Source organism: Mesoplodon bidens (assembly GCF_964165515.1).
Source record: "Mesoplodon bidens genome assembly, chromosome: 18".
In the NCBI taxonomy this organism is placed as follows: domain Eukaryota; kingdom Metazoa; phylum Chordata; class Mammalia; order Artiodactyla; family Ziphiidae; genus Mesoplodon; species Mesoplodon bidens.
In genome coordinates this window covers 24,882,025-24,903,873 of record NC_138175.1, presented here as the reverse complement: position 1 = coordinate 24,903,873, position 21,849 = coordinate 24,882,025, and positions in this window count along the sequence as shown.

The following is a 21,849-nucleotide window of genomic DNA, read 5'->3' as shown; positions in this document are numbered from 1 at the left end:
AGGGGGGAAAGTCTTAAATCTTGTCCTCAAAGTCCACTTCCTCAATTTGGGATGATTCGCTGTCCATTCATGCACTCCACAGACGCAGGGCACATCAAATGGACCGTGGAGCTTTAATCCGCTGCCTCCGAGGCTGCACAGAGAGATTTCCCTGCCTCTGCTCTCACAGCTCCCGGGTCTCAGCCTTGGACCTGGCCCCGCCTCTGCGCGTAGGTCGCCGGAGGGCGTCCGTTCTTCGCTCAGACAGGACGGGTTTAAAGGAGCCGCTGATTCGGGGGCTCTGGCTCACTCAGGCAGAGGGGAGGGAGGGGCGCGCAGTGTGGGGCGGGCCTGCGGCGGCAGAGGCCGGCGTGACGTTGCAGCAGCCCGTGGCGCTCCGTGCGCTTTCCCGGGAAAGCCGTCCCCGGGTCTCGGGGACCCCAGCAGTGGCGGGGTGCACAGGCCCCCCGGAAGGCGGGGCGGACAGTGACCCGCGCTCGCACACAGGCCCCGCGGCGGCGGCGGCGGCGGCGGCGGCGGCGGCGGCGGGCCGCGGCGGGCGGGCGGCGGCGGCGGCGGCGGCCCACGCCCGTCTCCGAGGTCCGTGCCTTACCCGCGGCTCGTGCCTGTCACCGGCGCTTCCCCAAGCAGCCCTCTTAATGCCCTCTCCTCGCGCACCAGGAAACAAAAGGGAAAAAAGTCTCTTGCCTCTTCAGCAGCTCCAGACCCTTTCCCCGGACTCCCTCCGGGCTAGCCGTGGTGCACTAACTCCTTCAGGCTCTCTTCCTGCCGCCAGCCCCAGTCCTCTCCCTGCGCTCCGACTGAAAGCCGATACCCGAGCCTCAGCTCCCAGCCCCGCCCGCCACGGCGGCCGAGCAGACAAGCCTCTCGGGCTGGTGTGTGCCTGAGGGCACCGGTCCTCTGTGCCAGAATCTCTCCGCTTTGCCCTCCGCACCCCTGTTGCTGTGCTCTCCTCCGCTACTCCGAAGCTTTCCCCCTCCGCCACCTGCAGTCTCCGCCCGCGAAGGGGCTTGTAGTGTGTAGAAACCTTCCCCCCTTCACGGCTCCCTCCCACTGGTGCAGGTCCCGTCCCTATCCTATTGTCTCTGTTTATTCTTTTTTTCTTTTGCCCTACCCAGGTATGTGGGGAGCTTCTTGCCTTTTGGGGGGTCTGAGGTCTTCTGTCAGCGTTCAGTAGGTGTTCTGTAGGAGTTGTTCCACGTGTAGATGAATTTCTGATGTATCTGTGGGGAGGAAGGTGATCTCCGCGTCTTACTCTTCCGCCATCTTCCTCCGGGGTCCTGAAGCATGTCCTTGCCTCCTATCACACTGGAATCCCATCAAGCCTTCAGGCTTCCTACCAGCTTACAGGATGGAATCTGCTGGCGTCTCCCCGCTTTTCCCCTCCATTAATGGCAGGGTCCCAATGTGTACTTGCGACCCATGCTTTTCTCAAACCAGTGCTTCTCCCGTTTAGCGCGCGCCAACCCCCCTCGCGGGCTCCTTGCCCTTTCTTTGTTTTTTAATTAATTTTCACTGGAGTACAGTTGATTTACAATGTTGCATTAGTTTCTGATGTACAACAAAGTGAATCAGTTATACATATACTATATCCACTCTTTTTAAGATTCTTTTCCCATATAGGACGTTACAGAGCATTGAGTAGAGTTCCCTATGCTATACAGTAGGTTCATATTAGTTACCTATTTTATATATAGTAGTGTGTATATGTCAGTCCCAATCTCCCAGTTTATCCCCACCCCCCTTACCCCCTAGTAACCATAAGTTTGCTACATCTGTGACTCTATTTCTGTTTTGTAAATAAATTCATTTGTACCATTTTTTTAGATTCTATGTATAAGCAATATCATATGATATTTGTCTTTGTCTGACTTACTTCACTCAGTATGACAATCTCTAGCCTTTTCTAACCTTACTCTGTGACTCAGAAAGCTAGCCTCTATAGACTGTATCATCTGGGCTCCCTCGCCCTTGAATTTCCATTTTGTTTGGCCTATGGAGATTGGATGATGAAAAAGAGTGAATGCAAACTGCTTTCCTGCTGAGTTGCACTTTGATAATATCCTTCTCTACCCAAAGCCACAACTCCTGACTTACAGGTCTCTTGCCAAGGTTTAAATATAGGATGTTGTGGATATACACAAGAAATAAATCTTATTTAAAACTATAGATAAATATATAAATTAATTAGGGCCCTGGAGAGAAACTGGCACATTAAAAAGAGATGATTGAAGAGACTTTAATAAAGCATCTACTTTTTTCAGGACCAGGACCAATACATACATCTGTCATGTCATTTCAAGTAAGTATTATTTGTTTCTTGTGACTACCTATGCATCTTACTTTTAAACCTTGGTCAGAGTGACAAGCTAGACTGACTTGGTAAGGATGTGGGAAAACAGACTCTATCGGTAGAACAATAAATTTGTGCAATCTCTTTTGAGGTCAATTTGGCAGTATCTGTCCAAAGTAAAAATGCACATATATGTTTTGTGAGCAAAAACATTGTTGAATGAATTCTACAGATGTATATAAATAGGCTATGTACATTTACACATATTTGTAAGTAAAGGAAGGTTTTTGTCACATTGTTGATAAGAGCATAAGACTGAAAATATGCTAAATATCCATCACTAGGAGCATGGTTACATTAGAATACACTCCATTTATTAAAAAAAATAATCTTGTGTTAAGGGGAACAAAAAAATCAAGTTTTCTGTGCATGGAATAGGAATATAAAACATAGTGGTTATATGTAGAAAGAAATACTGGTGTTCTATTTTGGTAAAGAGACTCTTTCATTGAATACACTTTTGTACTCCTTTTAATGTTTATTTTGTGCATATTTTACTTTCACTGTTTTTAAAAGCTTCTTAAATTCCACTGAAATAAACTAGAAAACAATTTATAAGCAGAAGGTATAATATTCACTGTGACTATTAAACACAAGGAAACAAAACTAGTTTGAGATGAAGATGTTGAGTGTTTTTAGCTAGGCTGCGTGATTAATTCTGCTCACCAATCACATAGCAATTGGTAATTGCACAGAGGCATGAATTTGACTCAAACTGATGTATTATACACCAGGCAAGTTACTTCTAGAAGTAAGAATAATGGTTGTTGAATGGATGAACATTAAAGGTTTACTATGTTTTTATTTAAGTAAACACTTATTGAGGCACTCTGGACACATACAGTACACACTTATTTCTAAAATCAAGAATTTGGCAATGTTGAGTCCAGGTGCATGGTTCTTCTTGAGAGCCTATTCAAACGCTGCTCATTCTGTGACTCAAACTTCAAGTACCGGTTGAAATTTAATCTTCTCTCTTTAGTCTGCAATGAATATTAATTATATCTACTGACCACTAAATCCATGTTGTGTGGTCAGAGTCCTTCTGCAATGAATGATGCATCTGAATTTTTGCAGTAGTTATGAATGCTCATATTCACTACCTAGTTCTATGGAACCATTTATGTATATTACTTCAATTCTACCAAAACCTTTTGAGCACATGTATTTACAAACTAATGTGCTAGACACTATGAGAATATAAGGATAAATAAGATACAATACACTGTAATGAAAATTACATTTAAGATTAGAGGATGTGAGAAATCATAAAATCAAATTGTCCAATACTATAAAGAGAGTCTATGGTCTAATTATTATATTACTCTGTTAGTGCCTGGCATTGGGTTATGCTTATTAAATAAAAATATTCCTAAACTGAACTCTTCAACAGCTTTTTAGTGAAATTTTTGTTTTGTAACAGTTTTATAATTACAGAAAATTTGTGATCATAGTAGAAAGTTTCATATACCTCATACCTTTTCCACTATTATTAACATTTTACGTTACTATGATATCTTTGTCATAATTCATTAACCAATATTGATATATTATTGTCAATCAAAGTCCATAATTTCTTAGATTCAATAGTTTTTACCTAATGTTCTTCTTCCAATCCAGGATCCTATCCAAGATACTTCATTAGATTTAATTATTAGATCTTCTTAGGCTCCTCTCTTGGCTGCAACCGTTTCTGAGACTTAAAATTTTTTTTTTGATTACCTTGAGAGTATTGAGGAGAACTGATTAGGTATTATACAGAATGTCCTTCAACTGGGATTTCTCAGTTATTTCTCATTATTGGACTGGAGTTTGGATTTGGGGGAGGAAGATCATGGTGGTAAAGTGTCATATCATATCAAATCAAGTGTACCTACTATTAACATGACTTATCACTGTTGATGTTAGCATTGATCAAACCAGCTGCTGTAGTGCTTGTCATGCTTTTCCAATGTAGAGTTACCCTCTTCCTCCATTTTTTTGGTGTACTTTTGGAAAGGAAGCAGTATGCACAGTGGGAGTTATATTCCACTTCCTTGAGGGTATAATATCATCATTCATTATTTAGAATACTTCTACATAGGAGACTTTTCTCTTCCATTTATTTCTTTTATTCTATCATTTATTTATAGCAGTATGAACTTACAGATACTTATTTTATACTTTGAGTTATAATCCAATACTACTTTATTTTTCCTTCAAATTATTTTAGCCTTGCCATTGGGAGCTATTTCAGTTGGCTCCTGTATCCCTTTGACATACTTCCATCCTGTGTGTGTATGTTTTGTACACTTCCTTTCTGGAACTATAAGATGCCACGCTGGTCTTAGAATTCACCATTTCTCCAAGAAACCCTGGGTCCTCTTTTTTTGGAAAATGGTATTAGAAACAAAGTTCTATACACTAGCTGTGCTCATTGCTACTGGGATGTTGTCGATTCTTGGATCTCAGCTGACAGAGCAAAGGAGTATATGTGTATACACTAACTCCCATATATGCATATCAATAAGTATGTCTGTATCTATATTAAACAAAACATTAGTTTAGGCTGATGTCTCCAACTATAAACCATTATACATGGATCATTGTAGCTTGCTCCCTTTGCTTATTTGTAACCTTTCACTTCAACAGTTGGAACCTGAATTCCACCATCCACCATCCTTCTGTTTAATTGTTCCATTCCAGTATACATGTATAGTGGTTTTAGAAATGTTAACCAGCACCACTGTGGGAGCGTACTTTATCAACTAGAGTACAGTGCTTATATTTATTTCTGTTTGTTTTTAATCCTACAGACTCCACTTACTTCCAAAGTTTAGGTCAGCATCCTTTTCCCCACCTCTACAACGGGGTAGTTTTTTTTTTACATCCTATTATAGTTTGATTCCTTGGTCACATTCCACATTCCATTCTGGAATCTCCCAACCTCCTAAATAATGTTTAGTTTTAATTTGCATGTATTAGGTTTCACTCTTTTGCTGTGAATTTCTATGGATTTTACAAATATAATGTCATGTATCACCAATACAGTACCATAAAGAGTAGTTGTACCACCCTAAAAAAATCCCCTGTGCTTCACCTATTTACCCTGCTCTTCTTCCTGATCTCTGGCAGCCATTGATCAGTTTACATTCCCTTTAGTGTTGGCATATAAATGGGATTATATAGTATGTAGCCTTTTCAGCCTGGCTTCTTTCACTTGGAATTATGCATTTAAGATTCATCCATGTCTTTGAATGGCATGTTAGCCCATTCCTTTTTGTCACTGAATAGTATTCTCTTGTGTGAGTGTGCCACAGTTTATTCTATCCACTTACTTATAAAAGACATCTCCGGTGCTTCCATTTTTTTGGTGATTATTAATAAAGTTGTTATAAATATTTGCATAGAGATTTTTATGTGGTCATTGTTTTACTACTTTTACACTTTGTTTTTTTTTTTTTTTTGGGGGGGGTTTTTTTGCTGTACGCGGGCCTCTCACTGTTGTGGCCTCTCCCGTTGCGGAGCACAGGCTCCGGACGCGCAGGCTCAGCGGCCATGGCTCAAGGACCCAGCCGCTCTGCTGCATGTGGGATCTTCCCAGACCGGGGCACGAACCCATGACCCCTGCATCGGCAGGCGGACTCTCAACCACTGCGCCACCAGGGAAGCCCTCACTTTTTTATTCTTAAGTAAAACCTTCAACTTGAAGAAATTTTTTTCATATTTCATTGTATTTCACTTCCAATACAATTGAAGTACATAAGAGTGCTTCTTAAATGGTTACTTGTCTAGCTTACAAATGCATTTTAAATTCCAAATTCTGCCTTCAGAGGTGGCTGTTCTAATCTAATCCTTTAATCTTATCCCCCATTCAATGTTGTACTCATGGTAATTACCTATTTTATTGTCTGTCAGTCAGTTTTATGTAGATGGACGCTGGTAGTTTCAATCAGACAGAATGCTTCTAATTTCTCTATTAGATTTCCCAGCAGAACTTTTTTGAATGGTTTACTAAACTCTAAGTAAATTACACCTTCTGAATTGGTTTCTAACTCTAACAAGAGTCAAGGAAAGCTATCAGTTGTGTCTGACATGCTCAAGTTTTATTATCAAATACTATATGTCAGCCAGCAGACACTTTGTCTCCAAAAAGAGGCCTTTGGTCCATTCATTAAAAACAACTATGAATTGATGTTTTCTTAGTAAAAGGGTAATTTTTAAAAATGTGTATGGACAAACATTATTTGGGTCTGAGGAATCCTGGCCTTTCTCTCTCTCTTCTATGAAGAAGATTCTGGCTTTATCTCCCTACTCTATTTCCATACTCTCTCTGCAAAATATTTTGCTGGTTGTTTATTCTTGGTGCTTTGAGCAGAATCTGGAGACAGTGGAGAGGTAGGAAGAAAAGGAATGTGATGGCTAGAGAAAAGATATGGACACAAGTGCTGCTGTGGATTGGAGGAAAGTGATGAGGAGAAAATGGTGAATTTTAAGAAGATTCTCTGCATCATGCTCAAGAAATGCAATAAAACGCTTGAGCTAACTTGGAATTATTTCTGCCTTCCTGATTGTATTTTCTAGACTGTGACTCTGCTCTGAGTTTGGATCAAGTGGTCTACCGCTTCAAGGAGGTTACAGAGTATCTCTATGTCTCATTCAATCAGAGCATACACAAAAACAACAGTAGCTATAGCAAATACAACCACAGCAAGGCTAACCTAAGTTGGTGTAAAATGCAGGTGTTAAACGAAATAGAAATGTAATTTTCTGAGTGATTTGGTTTAAAAGAATTTAAAAAGACTAGCGGAATTAGGAATTTCAGAGCTAAAATTAACCATTTTAGGAACCTAGAAGATATCAAAAAAGTGCTTCCCAACTTTGCTTAATCTGTTGTTATTTTGCTATAATTTTCTTTAGTTTTGGCTTATTCGCCTCTAATGATACATTATAACAGGAGCACACAGTAGAAAAGCCAGAGCTGGCCCAGGTTAGTTCATAGCGTCATTGACTTTTGCAGGGGGTTGATGGAAAGAACACAAGACAGAATTAAAAAGCTCTAACTTCTGGCTCTATAAACCCTGAGACCTTGAGGAGCTCACTTGCCCACTTGACTGCTATAGTCCTTAGTTTTCTCATATGTAGAATGAGTTCAGATGAGATTTCTATGTCCCTTGGACATTAAACTAGTATCTGATCTCTCTTATCACTGAAGCATTTTGAAGAACCCGGCACAGAACCAGAAACTAAAGGATCTGACTTCTAGTCCCACAAATCATATCTACTCTCCATCAGTTAATAACAGTCTTCATCAGGAGTCTGCAGATTACTACCCATGAGGCAAATCTGGCCTCTGCCTCTTTTTATAAATAAAGCTTTATTGGAACAAAGACACACCCATTTATTTACATATTGTCTATGGCTACTTTTGAGCTACAGTGTCAGAGAGGAGAAACCACAAAGACAGAGATGACAGAGAACATACAGCCTGCAAACCCAGAAATATTTACTACCTTGCCCTTTTCAGAAAACAGTTTGCCACATCCTAGTCTATATAAATGCCAGATTCTTCATTTATAAATAGAAGAAATCATATCTGTTTTGATCAGCTCACTGAACTGTTGTGACAATAATTGGGGAAAATGTAAACAAAAAAATAGTTTAGAAAATTACAGGTGCTGGACTTTTTTTTATATATTATTTCAAAGGATGAAGCTGATATTGTATTATTGTCCTTTCCACCTATTAATTTTGAGACCATGCATCTTGCACTTGTCTCTCTCCCCACTGCCAGATCTTCCCTTAATATATGCAGGGCCTCTCACAAAATCACACGTGGAACATACAGGCCACAAGCCTGAGCCTGACCCCAAGCCCAACCTGCTTCTCTTGTACCCCAACCTCTAATCTGCATCTGAAGAAGCTAGTGCACATCTATGTGATCACCCCAGTTTACAGTGCATTATCCGCCACTCTACTAGTAATAGCAACCCCTTAGCATACATTTAAACCAATAGTGTGGGCCTCCCTTGGGAGATCATATGAGGAAGGAGGTCTGCATAGGCTCTGGAAGAAAACTGAAGGCCTTATAAGAAAGAGGAAAGTTGGACAGGGTCCAGAGCAGGACCATCTAAGCTCTGAAACTCAGAACACCAGTTGCCTGGGACTATTGGCAGGCAGAACTGCTCACTTCCATCTTCTGTCTAGTCCAAACTGCTATTAGCTTCTCTGTAGAAGTTTGCAGCAGTCTCCTAATGGTCCTCTGCACAAATATTTTCCCCTTGCACTTATTTTTAAACCTGATGGCAAAGTAATGATTTGAAAGGCAAAATTCCTCCCATAACCTTTCTACCTTCATTATCCTAAGAATGATAAGAATCCATGAAAGGTTTTAAAGACTCAGACTTAAAAATGTGTGTGTTCTGGCCCCTGTCTACCTTATCAGCTTCATCTCATGCCTCTTTCCTGTGTGTATAAGCCATGCTGCCCTTCAAGTGTGTTAATAGTGCCATGTTTCTTCTAGCCACAGGGTTTTTGTCCATATTTGTCTCTATGCCTGGGATGCTATACCCCATATATACTACCCTTGCCTTGGTTGAACCCTTCCTCTTCCCTCAGAACTTGTAGACTAAGTCAATTTTTCCTTTATATATTTATATTTCTCCATCCTAACTGCACATTAAACTTCTCAAATACCAGTGCCTGGCCATCAACTCAGATAAATTAAATCCGACTCACGGAGGTAAAGAGGTAGACATTAGTATTATTACAAGTATGAGAATAATTGTTTCATATGCTAATCGTGACTATGTTCATGTACCTGTTCTTTGTAATTCTATAAATTGAAAGAAAAAATCCAGAAATATACCAAATATCTTTCTCCCTCCTTTGTAAGCCTCATGAGGACAGTGTCACTCCTTATTAATTCTTTGATTAAGTATTTTTTTAAGGATCTTCTGTGTAATAGACTCTGTTCTAGTTGATGGGGATGGAACAGCGAACAGTATCTTCGTTTCTTCTCTTACAAAATTTACATTTGGGGGCATTGTAGGGTTTCAATATATATTTGATGGGAGGCTAAATAAATATTCCTATGTATTCAATTTTATTTGTCTAGAAATGTAACATTTCCCTCTTCCTGAGGTAACTCTTCATTTCTTCCAAAATACCTAGATCAGTGAAGTTCTGAGCTGAGCTTTTTGAGCACTTTAAGTTCAACTTCCTGCTTCATATTGTCTTTTATGACAGTCTTTGGATTTCTTAATTATTGCATTTTGTCTTTCTCTGTAGCTCTGATAATAAAACCATAGTCTGGCTCACCATTCTTCAGACAGAAGAAAAAATAAGAAAGCTTTCTGCTTTATTTTGTGACACTGCTACGTCACCATTCCTCTCTGCCTTTGGAGATAAATTGTTGGCAGATCTGCAGTTTCTTCTGTCTTGCTCCTCAGAACCCTTGGCAACGTGTCACCTGTTCCAACAGATTTTTATATTCAGAGCACAGTTCAGAGCTCAGCAAGAATTCTTTACTGATTTCTTCCAGTCATTAATCATCGCCTACTGCCTCACTATTAAGGAAGCATCTCAGTCGACACATGTGCATTCAGTTAAGGGTTGACTGTTTTAGCTTATGGATTATCTAGCTACTGTGTTGTTTTCCCCTTCTCCATTCCTCTCCAATCCTTATTTCCTAACTTAATCCTTCATGGGCTTTTGTCATAAACAGAAGCATGGGGAGTGGAAAAAGTAAAAATAAAGTTAGTCTTTAGATCTCTGTTAGTAAATCTACCCCCAAATTTAGGGATATTCAAGCACTTTGTTATGGAATAAATAGATTATATGATCATTACATTTGCTTCCGTTATTCTTCTTGTCCCTTCATCTTTCTGAAGAAGCAGCACAGTGAAATGGGAAATTTCGATAAGCTGAGAGTCAGACAGCTTGGCTTTGAATCCTGGCTCTGTCACATAATAGCTGTGGTCTCAGCCGAATATCTGAGATTCAGTTTCTTCATCTGTGAAATCAAGTAATGCCATGACTTCCTGCATGTATCAAAGAAAAATGGATAGATTATAATAAGATTCCTGATTTAGAAGCTTTATGATATACATATAAGAATATCTTATTATATAGATTCACAAAAGTTATACCAAATCAATCTGTGTCAGTAAACAAATACCATAATACTGCTGCTTTAAAATCTACCTGAAAGCTCAGTCACTTAAAATACCCATCACTCACTATCATGGATCTCTGGGTCTGACTGGAGAAGCTCATCCTGCCTGAGCCCAGCTGGTGGTTCTAGTCCTTGTATGCTTTTTCTGTGGCCCAGACTGAAGGGACGGAGCTAATCTAGGAAAGCTCTTCTCATGGCAGTGGCAGAAATCAAGAGACCCAAAGTTCAATGGGGACAAGCACTTTCCAAGCCCCTCTTAGTGTTATGTCTGCTAATATTTCATTTGCTAAATAACATCACATCGGCAAGTTCAAAATGAGACAGGGAAGTACCTTCTAGCTTCAGGGGGAGGGATTATGAAATTACATAGCAAAGAACATGGATACAGGGAAGGGTGACATACTGGGGACAAAAATCCTGTCTATCCCACTTCTGATGATTATTCCAGATTCTGTCTATCCTGTTCAGCTGTCTGTCCTTCCTCTGACCATCTACATGCCACTCACCCTTTAATATTTTTCATGTAAGAGGATACAATTTTTATTGGAATCTTCAGTCTGTATTGTGAGAATGAGCCTTATGAATTACGTATTACACACAGACACACATGCAGTATACTCTTTTATGCAAGCACATTTGTATAAAATATTCAAAATGATGCTTGATTTCTTCTTGCCATTTAAGAGGACATGATACTCCATAAACAGATTTTCAGTGTAACAGGGCTATATCATTGAACAAATTTGAGTAAAAAAAGTATTCTTGCCTGCAAATATTTCTAGATTTATTGTATATCTGCCATCTTACATGTAGAGCAACGCATAGACACATATCTGAACTTCTGTAACTTAGGTCCTTGTGATATTGTAATTTATAAGAAGAAATATATATTTGGGCTTCGTCCAGCTTTCTGGGGTGGACAGAGCTCCTAAAACCATTGAAATTTTCTAAGTGATGAGAATGATTGAGGTGCCTGTTGTTATGTTAATGATGTGACTTTTGGAAAGCACCTGGGTAAACTTAAAGACAGGGGCTGGTGGCTACCCAACCATGTGATTAGAGGGTTGGAACTTTCAGTTTCACCACTGCTCCCCAACCTCTGGGGAGGGGAGAGGGGCTGGAGGTTGAATCAGTTGTCAATGGCCAATGATTTATTCAGTCATGACTATGTAATGAAGCCTCCATTAAAAAGAGCAACAACAACAACAACAACTAAAGGATGGCTTTCAGAGAACTTCCGAGTTGATGGACATGTAGAGATTTGGGGAGAGTTGGCTACTCAGAGAGAGCATGGAAGCTACACACTTTCTGCATACTTGCCCTATGCAGCTCTTTTATCTGGCTGTTCCTGAAATTATGTCCTACTGTAATCTACTAAGTAAAATGTTTATCTAAATTCTGTGAGTCACTCTAGCAAATTAATCAAACCCAAGGAAGGTGTCGTTGGAACCTCTGATCTACAGTTGGTGGACCAAATGCCTAGGCAATAGCCTGAGCTTGCGATTGGAGTTTGAAGTTGGCTAGGGGTTGCGGGGCGGGGGGTCTTGTAGGACTGAACAGGACACAGCCTATGGAATCATCCAGTGCCTCAGTGGAAACACAGCGCAAAATGCCAGTTTCAGCTCTCAAAGCTTTTTGTCCCACCTGAGACCTTATCTCTCAATTGCTCGCTTTTCTGACTTGGTATTGTAGTAACTTCAAACATTTTTAACTCTTAATTTTGGAATTTTTTTTTAAAAAAACTTAATTTCTCACTTTTTTGACTATTTCTCCAGTAACTTCAGACTTTTTTCTAGTTTTCTGAGTGAGAGGGTTAGCCAGAATCACCTAGTCCTTGACTGCCTGAAACACTACCTTCAACTATAAAATGTTTAAAGAAAAAAAATCCAAAATAACACTTTCTAGCTCCCTTTATACCACCACCCCATTCCCCTAAGGCTGTTAAGTAATAGAGTCAGTTAGTCTTAATAGAGAAAAATTAGGTGAATTATTTGTTGTTAGCCCAGGAGATAATGCTCTATATTTTTCAAGGCTTGTTATTCTGTTTAAAGCTATAGGGTTTTAATTATTACTTCGATTTGGTCTTTCAAAAGAAACTATAGTGTAATCACATTATTTTTTTGCCTTTAGATCCAGATGAAATTTACTGATCTAAAGGTGAAGACTGGGTCATTTCACTCATTCAACACAAAGTAAAGGATATATGTCACCACTCTGTAAAAAAAAAAAAAACAAGACCAACTAAACAACTTGGCTTTTCTTCCTTTTTTTTTTTTTTTTTTTTTTGCATCTGATACACAGGTTATAAAACTACACATCAGATATTCTATTCCTTTTGAGATAATATATTGACTATAAATAACCCTATTATTTTGGTAGAAGTTATTTTAACTTTGGGTTTGAGAAAACGTAAATATTTCTTCCCAGCCCCCAGCAAAAGACTATGTGGTTCATGCCTCATTCAGCCCTGCTGGTGTGTTTCCAGTTTTTATCCTTCTCATCAAAGAATATGAAACAGCATATACTTCATGCTCCATTAGTGTACAGATTATTTCATTTCTCTTCATTTCTCTCTGTCTCTTTCTCCATGCCCACCTTCCTCCAAAATCAGTATATGGCACTTAGAAAATATTTTTGTGGATGACTGCACATTTCTCATAGTAAGCTCTCACTCAAAAGAGACATATTAAAAATAATAATAATTTAAAAAATTAAAAAAAATTAAAAAGGGACATATTTACTAGAATTCTAGTTCCTTGGTTTATAGTGAAGATACTTACTGTCCTAGGGACCAGAAAACTTGCAAGTAAATTGTGTATTCTTTTTATTAACACTCTAAGATGCTACATAGAGCCTCTGTCCTTAGGGAGCCGGCCATCTTGTGGGTTTCAGTCCTTCCTCATAATGTGCCAGGCACTGTGATTGGCATTTGACAGTCATTGAATAAAAACTCACTTAAATGCGTGATTGAACAAAAGAAGGAAATGAACTGCTGATTGCTAGGTGACCTTGGAATTAAAAGAATTAGATGTTTCAAATACTTAGTATCAAGTTATACTAACTCATTATATTCATCTACACTATAGAAATGTCTTTCACATAAATAAAAGGTCCTGGCCCCTGTTTTAACTTTATTAGCCTGGGTGAGGTATGGTAAGACCAGACACAGACCAAGAGAGAGAAACCAGAAAGGGTTTTGCAGTTTTGCTGTGCTCACAGTTTCCTGGAGACAGCACAGAGTGCCCTACAGAGCCACTCTGTACCAGGAAAGCAGTGGGGTTGGTCAGGAAGCAGAAGAACAGAGGGAAAAGGTGGAAAAGAGCATTTATTGTGGTTTCTATGGGAAGAAAAGAGTGAGGCAGGGCAAGTAGTTTTAGGATTGGTTAATTTTAATAATTTCAGCAGGCTCTGGGGCATAGGTGTTGTCCTTGGTTTTCTGATATCTGGCCCTGGGTGACTAGGGTAGGTGTACAGTGGCCCAGACTATGAGAGTTTAATAAGGGAAGTATTAGGATGTTGATTTAATCTTCCACTCAGAAAAGGGAACTGATTGGCCTCTAGCCAGGGCCTCAAAACTGGAGCAAAACAGCACACACACACACACACACACACACACACACACACACATCTATATTACAGTTCCTACATTCCCCCTTCCACCTCTGTGAAAAGTTGCCAATGGCCTTGCCAACAAATGCTTCACAGATTTGGAAATAAAATTTTAAAAAATAATAATAATAGAAGAAAGAGAGAAGAAAGGAAGGGAAGAGAGGAAGAAAGGAAGGAAAGAAAGAGAAGAAAGGAGTAAGCTAATAAATTCCTCTCATTCATTAACAAACTCTTGATATAATACTAACATTGGTTAGTAAGTAGTCAGTTCATTCTTTTATGCCTGCGTACAGTTTCATTTTTTCAGGTATCTTGGATTCTGAAAGCAATAGAAAGAATGAGATAAGATAAACTTTAAGTAAGAGACTCCTGATTGTTATCACTCTGTTCAACACTTATTTTCTTCTGAGACAAAGGGAATGTGGAAGAAAAGTAAATGTCTCTGCTGTAGATTGAATGTGTCCCCCCCACCAATTGATAATAGTGAAATCCTAACTCCCAAGGTGATAGTATTAGGAGGTGGGGCCTTTGGGAGATAACGGATCATGAGGGTGGACCCCCCTCCCCCATGAAAGGGATTAGTGCCTTTATAAAAGAGGACCCCCAAACCCCCCTTGCTCCTTCTGTCATGTGAGGTTACAGCAAAAAATGGCCATCTATGAGGGAGCAGGCCTGCACCAGACACTGAATCTGCCGATCCCTTGATCTTGGACTCCCCAGCCTCCAGAACTATGAAAAATCAATTTCTGTTGCAAACCACCCAGTCTGTGGTATTTTGTTATAGCATCCTGAATTGACTAAGACAGTTATTTTCAAATAACTTAGATTAAGGGAATAAAATGTTGTTTAATGGACAAGCTACATACTGGATTGTATTTCCATTTGTGATGACATTGGAAAACCAAGTAGAAACAATTAGCAAACACTGTGCAATGTCTTTCATCATTCACTAAAATGAGGCTTACGAATTTTAATTGCAAAGTTTTCGAAACCTATCTTGGGTTATTTATTCTTACAGAGAAATTTGCTTTCAGTGTTACCAGGATTTATTTTCCTATAAAGGGTGGCCCAGCAAAAGGAGAGAGGAGAAGAAAAAGAAACACATACAAACACATACACCAACCAACAATGAGCAGTACCTTCCTTGATACTTTCCAGTGCAAAACATTGACTTGTCACATGACGGGATATTTTGTCAGATGACAAAGACCCCAAGACAATTAAATTTGATGTTGAATCTAACTGCTTATATTTTTCTTTAAGAATATCATGCTACTGTAAAAACCGGTTGCTAATGAGGTGATTGACTTTAAATGTCACCTCAGTTGCTTTCTAATATTTGCTTAAGCATATTCTTTTTAAGAGATATTTAACCATAATTTGAATTCTGCATGGTATGTTGACATAAATTCCATGTAGAGACATAAACATGACAAAGTGCCACCCAGTTTTCCAGATAACTGTTGGTTTTCATGGGGTTACAATATAAGAGAGACTGCCATGGTGGCCACCCATGTTGAATTACTATTATGTAACCAAATGTGTCAAAAGCTCAACAGTTGCTAGGTCGATATACAACAATATAGCACACTTTTAAGGGGAAACTTTCATTGCTATATTGGAATCCTGATAATGAATTTCCACATTTTTTCCTTCTCTTAGTATCAATCATCAAGAGTTCACATGTTATTAGAGCATGTAACATGGAGTTGGAGAAAAAGAAGGAAAGCTATGAGCTTAGGAAGAGAATATTGTGAGGACTTCCAAATTTATTCATTTTTTACTTTATTTAGCCATTTTTTCCACATATGTGCATTGTTTCCAACACATGTCACATACACTCGTAAGTGCTAAAGATACAGAGATGAAACAGGTAGTTGCTGCCTATCATGGTTATCAGTCTCATTGTAGGACAAATTGACTCTGCAGTATCACACTCCTCAAGATGGGTTTTTTATCAAGTGCCCTTGTATCTTTATGCGATGGCTGTGTTGACATATAAACAAAACATAGAGGATGAGTTATTTGATATGAGACTTCAGGTGAGAAGAGTCTTTTGTCTTGAGAATCCTGTTCACCTGAGGATGTAAACAGAATGTATTATGGTTGCAAAATATTACAAAAGCAAGTGTATGAGTAACACTGGAGTAGAATTTGCAAAATGGAGACACACAGAGATAAGGCCATGCAAAGCATTTAATAATTTTGAAAAGAGAGAGTCATTAAAATTTTGACAGGATAATATCAGGACAAAATTTAATTGTAATACTAATGACTACATGATCCTTCTATACGATGGATTGCAGAGGTGTGCCAGTGAATTGTTTGTGTACTTTCCAATCTATTACCTGCCCTTCTCTTGTTCTGGTCTCTTATTCAGGGTAACTATATTTTCCAGAATCCCCTTTTCTCTGACTTCTAGTGTGTTCTTCATTCAGTAAGACTCCCTGGTAGAAGTTTGGAAGGGAGAGAGAAATGATGTATTTCTTACCTTTCCTTTGGCTTCCTATGTTGCCACTGACGATGGCTGCCTTACTTATCTGGTCCAGCCCTCTCTCCCCTCCCGCCATGGTTGCCTTTCACACTGAAAACTCCTGCTCTGGCTCCTTTTGGATGATTCTGCATTAATGGGTCTGGTATACCTACTTCTATTAAACACCCAGCTCTAACGGTGTAGTGTCTTCCCGCTGTTGCTAATCTCTGGATTTCCTCACTATTCTCTGTTGGGTTTTCCAGTTTTTTTCTTTACTAATGTGAACAAGTGTCTGTCTAGCTAGCTAGCTAGCTAATATATAATTAAAGTATCTATATAATTGAATGTCCTAGAGTTGTTCCTGTTTTCGTGTCGAAAATTGTACTAACATCTCGAAATCAGTCATGTAGAACAGTGAGATGGATTATACAGTAGACTCTCCAAGTCTAGGCCCTCCCTATCAGTTAACCAGTGTGTTTAGTAATATAGAAAAGTGTAAGATTATTTAAAGTATTTAAAGATAGAATTACAATTTTGGAATTTTTTGATGATGAAGCAATGTCTGCCAGAGTACAGTATTTCTTTCTGTATAGATTTAAGTTTGAATCAGGTAATTTATTTCTTCTGCCTAAAGATTATTTTTTTCAAGTTTCTTATAGTGCTGGCCTGCTAGTAATGGAGTTTCTATTTTTATTTGTATGGAAAAAACTTTATTTCTTTTTCAAATTTGAAAGATAGCTTCACTTGATATAGAATTCCAAACTGATTTTTTTTTGTATTTACAGCACTATCCAAATATCACTCCATTTCTCCTGGTTTGCATAGTTTCTGACAGGAAGCCTGTTATATTTCTTATCTTTATGTAAATACAGTATTTTTTTTCTTTCTCTGCCTGCCTCCTTCAAGATTTTCTTTTGATCTTTTGATTTTCAGAAATGTTGAGTATGTGTCTGTGTGTGTGTGTGTGTTGTATTTATTCTGCCTACTGTTCTCTGAGCTTCTTGAATCTGCAATTTGACATCTTTCATTATTTTTGGAAAATTATCAGTCATTGTTTCTTCAAATATTCTAGGATTCCAGTTTCACAAATGTTAGTCCATCTGATATTTTCCTATATTTCTTGATTATATCATTATATTTGTTTGTTCACGCTTTCTCTCTTCGTGTTTCACACTGGGTAATTTCACTGACCTACCTTCAAGGTCACTGTCTTAGTCACCTTGGGCAGCCATAACAAAATACCATAGACTGGAAGGTTTAAAAAAAGAAACTTCCTTCTAACACTTCCAGAGGCTAGAATGTCCAAGATAAGGGTGCCAGCACAGTCAGGTTCAGGTGAGAGCCTCTTCCTTGCAGATGGCCACCTTCTCACTGTATCCTCACATGGTGAAGAGAGAGAAAGCTCTGTCCTCTTTTTCTTCTAATAAGGACACCAATCTCATCATTAGGATGAGACCTCATCATGACCTCATCTGAATCTAATTATCTCTTAAAGACCTCATTTCCAAATACCATCACATTGGAAGTTAGGGTTTCAACATATGAATTTTGAGGATACACATTCAAGCCATAACATTTGCCACTGGCCCCCCAAAGTTTATGTCCTTCTTACATGCAAAATGCATTCATCCCATTTCAACAGTCCCCAAAATCTTAACTTGTTCTAACATCAACTGTAAAGTCTAAATTCTAAAGTCTCATCTAAATATTACCTAGATCAGATAATATAGTTTAGACCGCAGGTACAATTTATCATGAGACATTTTTTTCTCTAGCTGTGAACTTGTGAAACCAGGTTAAGTTATACTCCTCCAAAATATAATGACAGAACTTGCATGGGATATTGTTCTCATTCCAAAAGGGAGAAATTGGAAGGAATAGGTGTTGAGTCCCTAGCAAGTACAAAACCTAGCAAGGCAAGCATAATTAGATCTTAATGCTACTATAATCCTCTTTGATTCAAAGTTCCACCTTCCCTACTGGAGTGGTGGTCCTGCCTCCTTGGGTCTACCTGGTGGGAGCTGAACCCCCAAGACTCTGGAAGCCCCACTCCCAAGGCTCCAGGCAAACATCATCTGGCCTGTTGACATTGAGGCAATGGCTTTCCCCTTTGAAACCAAAGAGGGAGCCCTGGTAATCTCTGAGTCACCTTCAGGGTCATTCTTCTTTTGTCTTGAAGAATAACAGCACATGTTTATAGTCAAATGGTTCTATGGTCTTGTCCTATAGGACCTAAGAAGTCTGACAGCTTTCCTTCATTTCTATCCCCTTCAGTTCAAACTGATAGCATTTCTGCTGGAGTGGATGATTATGTCTACGGTTCACACCCAGACTAATCACTTTATAAAATGGTTGTTTGTATACAGTCTTAGTATTCTCTTCAGAAAAAAACTTTCTCATTTTTTTGCAATACAGATAGTCTGAGCTTTTCCAAATCTTTAAGTTCAGCCTTCTTTTGATTAACAATTTTGTATTCAAGTCATTTTTTTTTCACTTCTGCATTTTACTATAAACAGTCAGCGGAAACCAAGCTACTTCTTCACAATTTTGCTTAAAAATCTCCTCCACCAAATTTCATCATTTGCGCATTGTATCTTCTACAAAACATTAAAATATGGACAGAATTCATCGAAGTACTTTGCTGTACTATAACAAGGATTACCTTTTCTCCATTGTCCAATAACATGTTCGTCATTTCCATCTGAGACCTCACCAGAATAGCCTGTAGTGTCCATATTTCCACCAACATTTTGCTCAGGATTCTTTGTGCATACTCTAAGAAGATGTAAACTTTCTCTATAGCAGGGATCCCCAACCCCTGGGCCACAGCCTGTTAGGAACCGGGCCGCACAGCAGGAGGTGACTGGCAGGCAAGCGAGCGAAGTTTCATCTGCCACTCCCCATTGCTCGCATTACTGCCTGAATCATCCCGCCCCCCACCACATCCGTTGAAATATTGTCTTCCATGAAACCGGTCCCTGGTGCCAAAAATGTTGGGGACCACTGCTCTATAGCTTTCCTCTTCTCTTTCTGAGCTTTCACCAGAATCACCTTTAAAGGTCCTTTCATGGCAATCTTGGATTTTTCTATCGTGAACCTCAAAACTCCTCCAGCCATTACTCAGTTCTAGAGCTGCTTCCACATTTTTAGGTATTTGTTATGGCAGCAATCCACCTCTCAGTACCGATTTCTGTCTTAGTCAGCTTAGGCTGCCATAACAATAAGCAGTTTTAAAACAAATTTATTTCTCGCAGTTCTGGAGGCTGAGAAGTAAAATATAAGAGTGCCAGCATGTTCAGATTCTGGTAAGGGCCTTCTTCCTGGTTTGCAGACAGCTGCCTTTTCCCTGTGACCTCATATAGCAGAGAGAGAGTGAGCACTGGTCTCCTCTACTTACAAGGAGCCTAATCCCACGATGGGAACCCCACACTTAAGACTACATTTAAACTTAATTACCTCCCCAGGGTTCCACCTACAAATACCATCACCTTGAGAATTAGGGCTTCATCATACATATTTTGGAAAGACACAAACATTTAGTCTATAACAGTTGCTGAATCTCTTTCGGCTATGTAGAATCTAATGAGTCTGTCAAAGACATTCTGCATCTTTGCTACTATATTTTGCTTGGTTTTCTTTTGTTTTGTTTTAATCCTAACATTTTCATTTGATTCTCTCTTTCAGTTTCCATATCTTTACTAAAATGTCCCATCTATTAAAATATCTACCACTTACACTAAAAACTTTTACATATTAATCATAGTTATTTTAAATTGCTTGAATGATAGCTTCAACACCAGTCCTTATCTGAATCTAGTATTGATTATTTTGTCTCTTGACAGTGGGCATTTTTTTTTCTTTTCATGTTGTTTGTTTTTGTTTTTTAGTTAAAAACTGATGATCAATAGGACAGTAGAGAATAAGATATATAATATGTATGTCTGGAAATAGGCATCTTTCTTATTCTATAAGCCTTAGTGTGTTAGTCTATTTGGGCTACTATAACAAATACTACAGACTCAGTATCTTATAAACAACAGAAATTTATTTCTAATTTTTTTTGGAGGCTGAAAGTCCAAGTTCTAGGTGACAACATGGTTGGGTTTTAGTGAAAGCCCACTTTCTGGTTCATGGATGGTGTCTTCTCGCTGTGTCCTCACATGCAGGAAGGGGCAAGAGAGCTCTCTCTGGCCTCTTTTATAAAGGATTAATCTCATTCATGAAGGCTCCACCCTCATGACCTAATCATCTTCCCAAAGGCCTGCAACTCCTAATACGATCACATTGGGCATTAGGATTTCAACATATATATTTGGGGGAGGGGGACACAAACATTCAGACCATAGCAGGAAGGGAGTTGGAGCTTGAGTCAATCAACTCAATAGCTGAGCTGGGTTAGGGTTTTGTTATTGCTGTGGTTATCCTCAAATTCATTTGGTGTTACTGAATGGTTAGGATAAAATGTGCTTTGCCAGCGAGATTTTCTCAATGTCCTTGCTGCATTCTCAGCTTTAGGCTTCCCCTAGGGGCCTGATCTCCCACAGGATCTTTCTCCATCCTTTTGCTCCTCCTCCCGTGCCATATTGCTATTTTTCATTAATCATGTTTTTTAGATTGTGAGTGGGAGTGGGTAGGTCACGTGTGTCTGTGTGCCTGCGTATGTGTGTATGTGTGTGTGAGTGTGTTTCTGTTGCCCTGGTTTAGCCTAAGTCTTAGGCAATTTCTGTGTCTTTAGATCTAAATGGTAGGGCTTTCTCAAAGGTATGTCTGTGCTCCAGAGATGGTGTTCTACAAAGGTCTGGGCTCAGGGTAATTTGTAGCCCCTCTCCCATGCTTCCTGCCTTTCCACAAGCAGCAACTCTCCTTCTCCAGGCATGCTCCATGAGGAAAGCTTTCTGTAGACAACTGCCCTAACTCCAGTCTTTCTCACTGTCACCTGGCGAGGTTCATGGAAAAGAGTCTGAGAATGCATGTGGACTGTTCTGTGTCTGCAACTCCCAGGGCTTCTGTATTCAGAATCTATCATATACTCAGCATTTGCAAATTCTTTAAATACGTTAGCTAAGTTCTTCTTTCCTAATTGTATGACTGCATGTCTTCTTCCTATGATTGGCCCAAGGTGAGGTACTATGCCTGGCTCTCCTTGGAGGCACTTTTATTTTCTTAGATTTCAGACTAGTTGGTTTCACTATAATCTCAGTTCTCCAATCAGTACGATTTTGTATATTATCCAGCTTTTCCTTGCTAGGATGAGTGAAA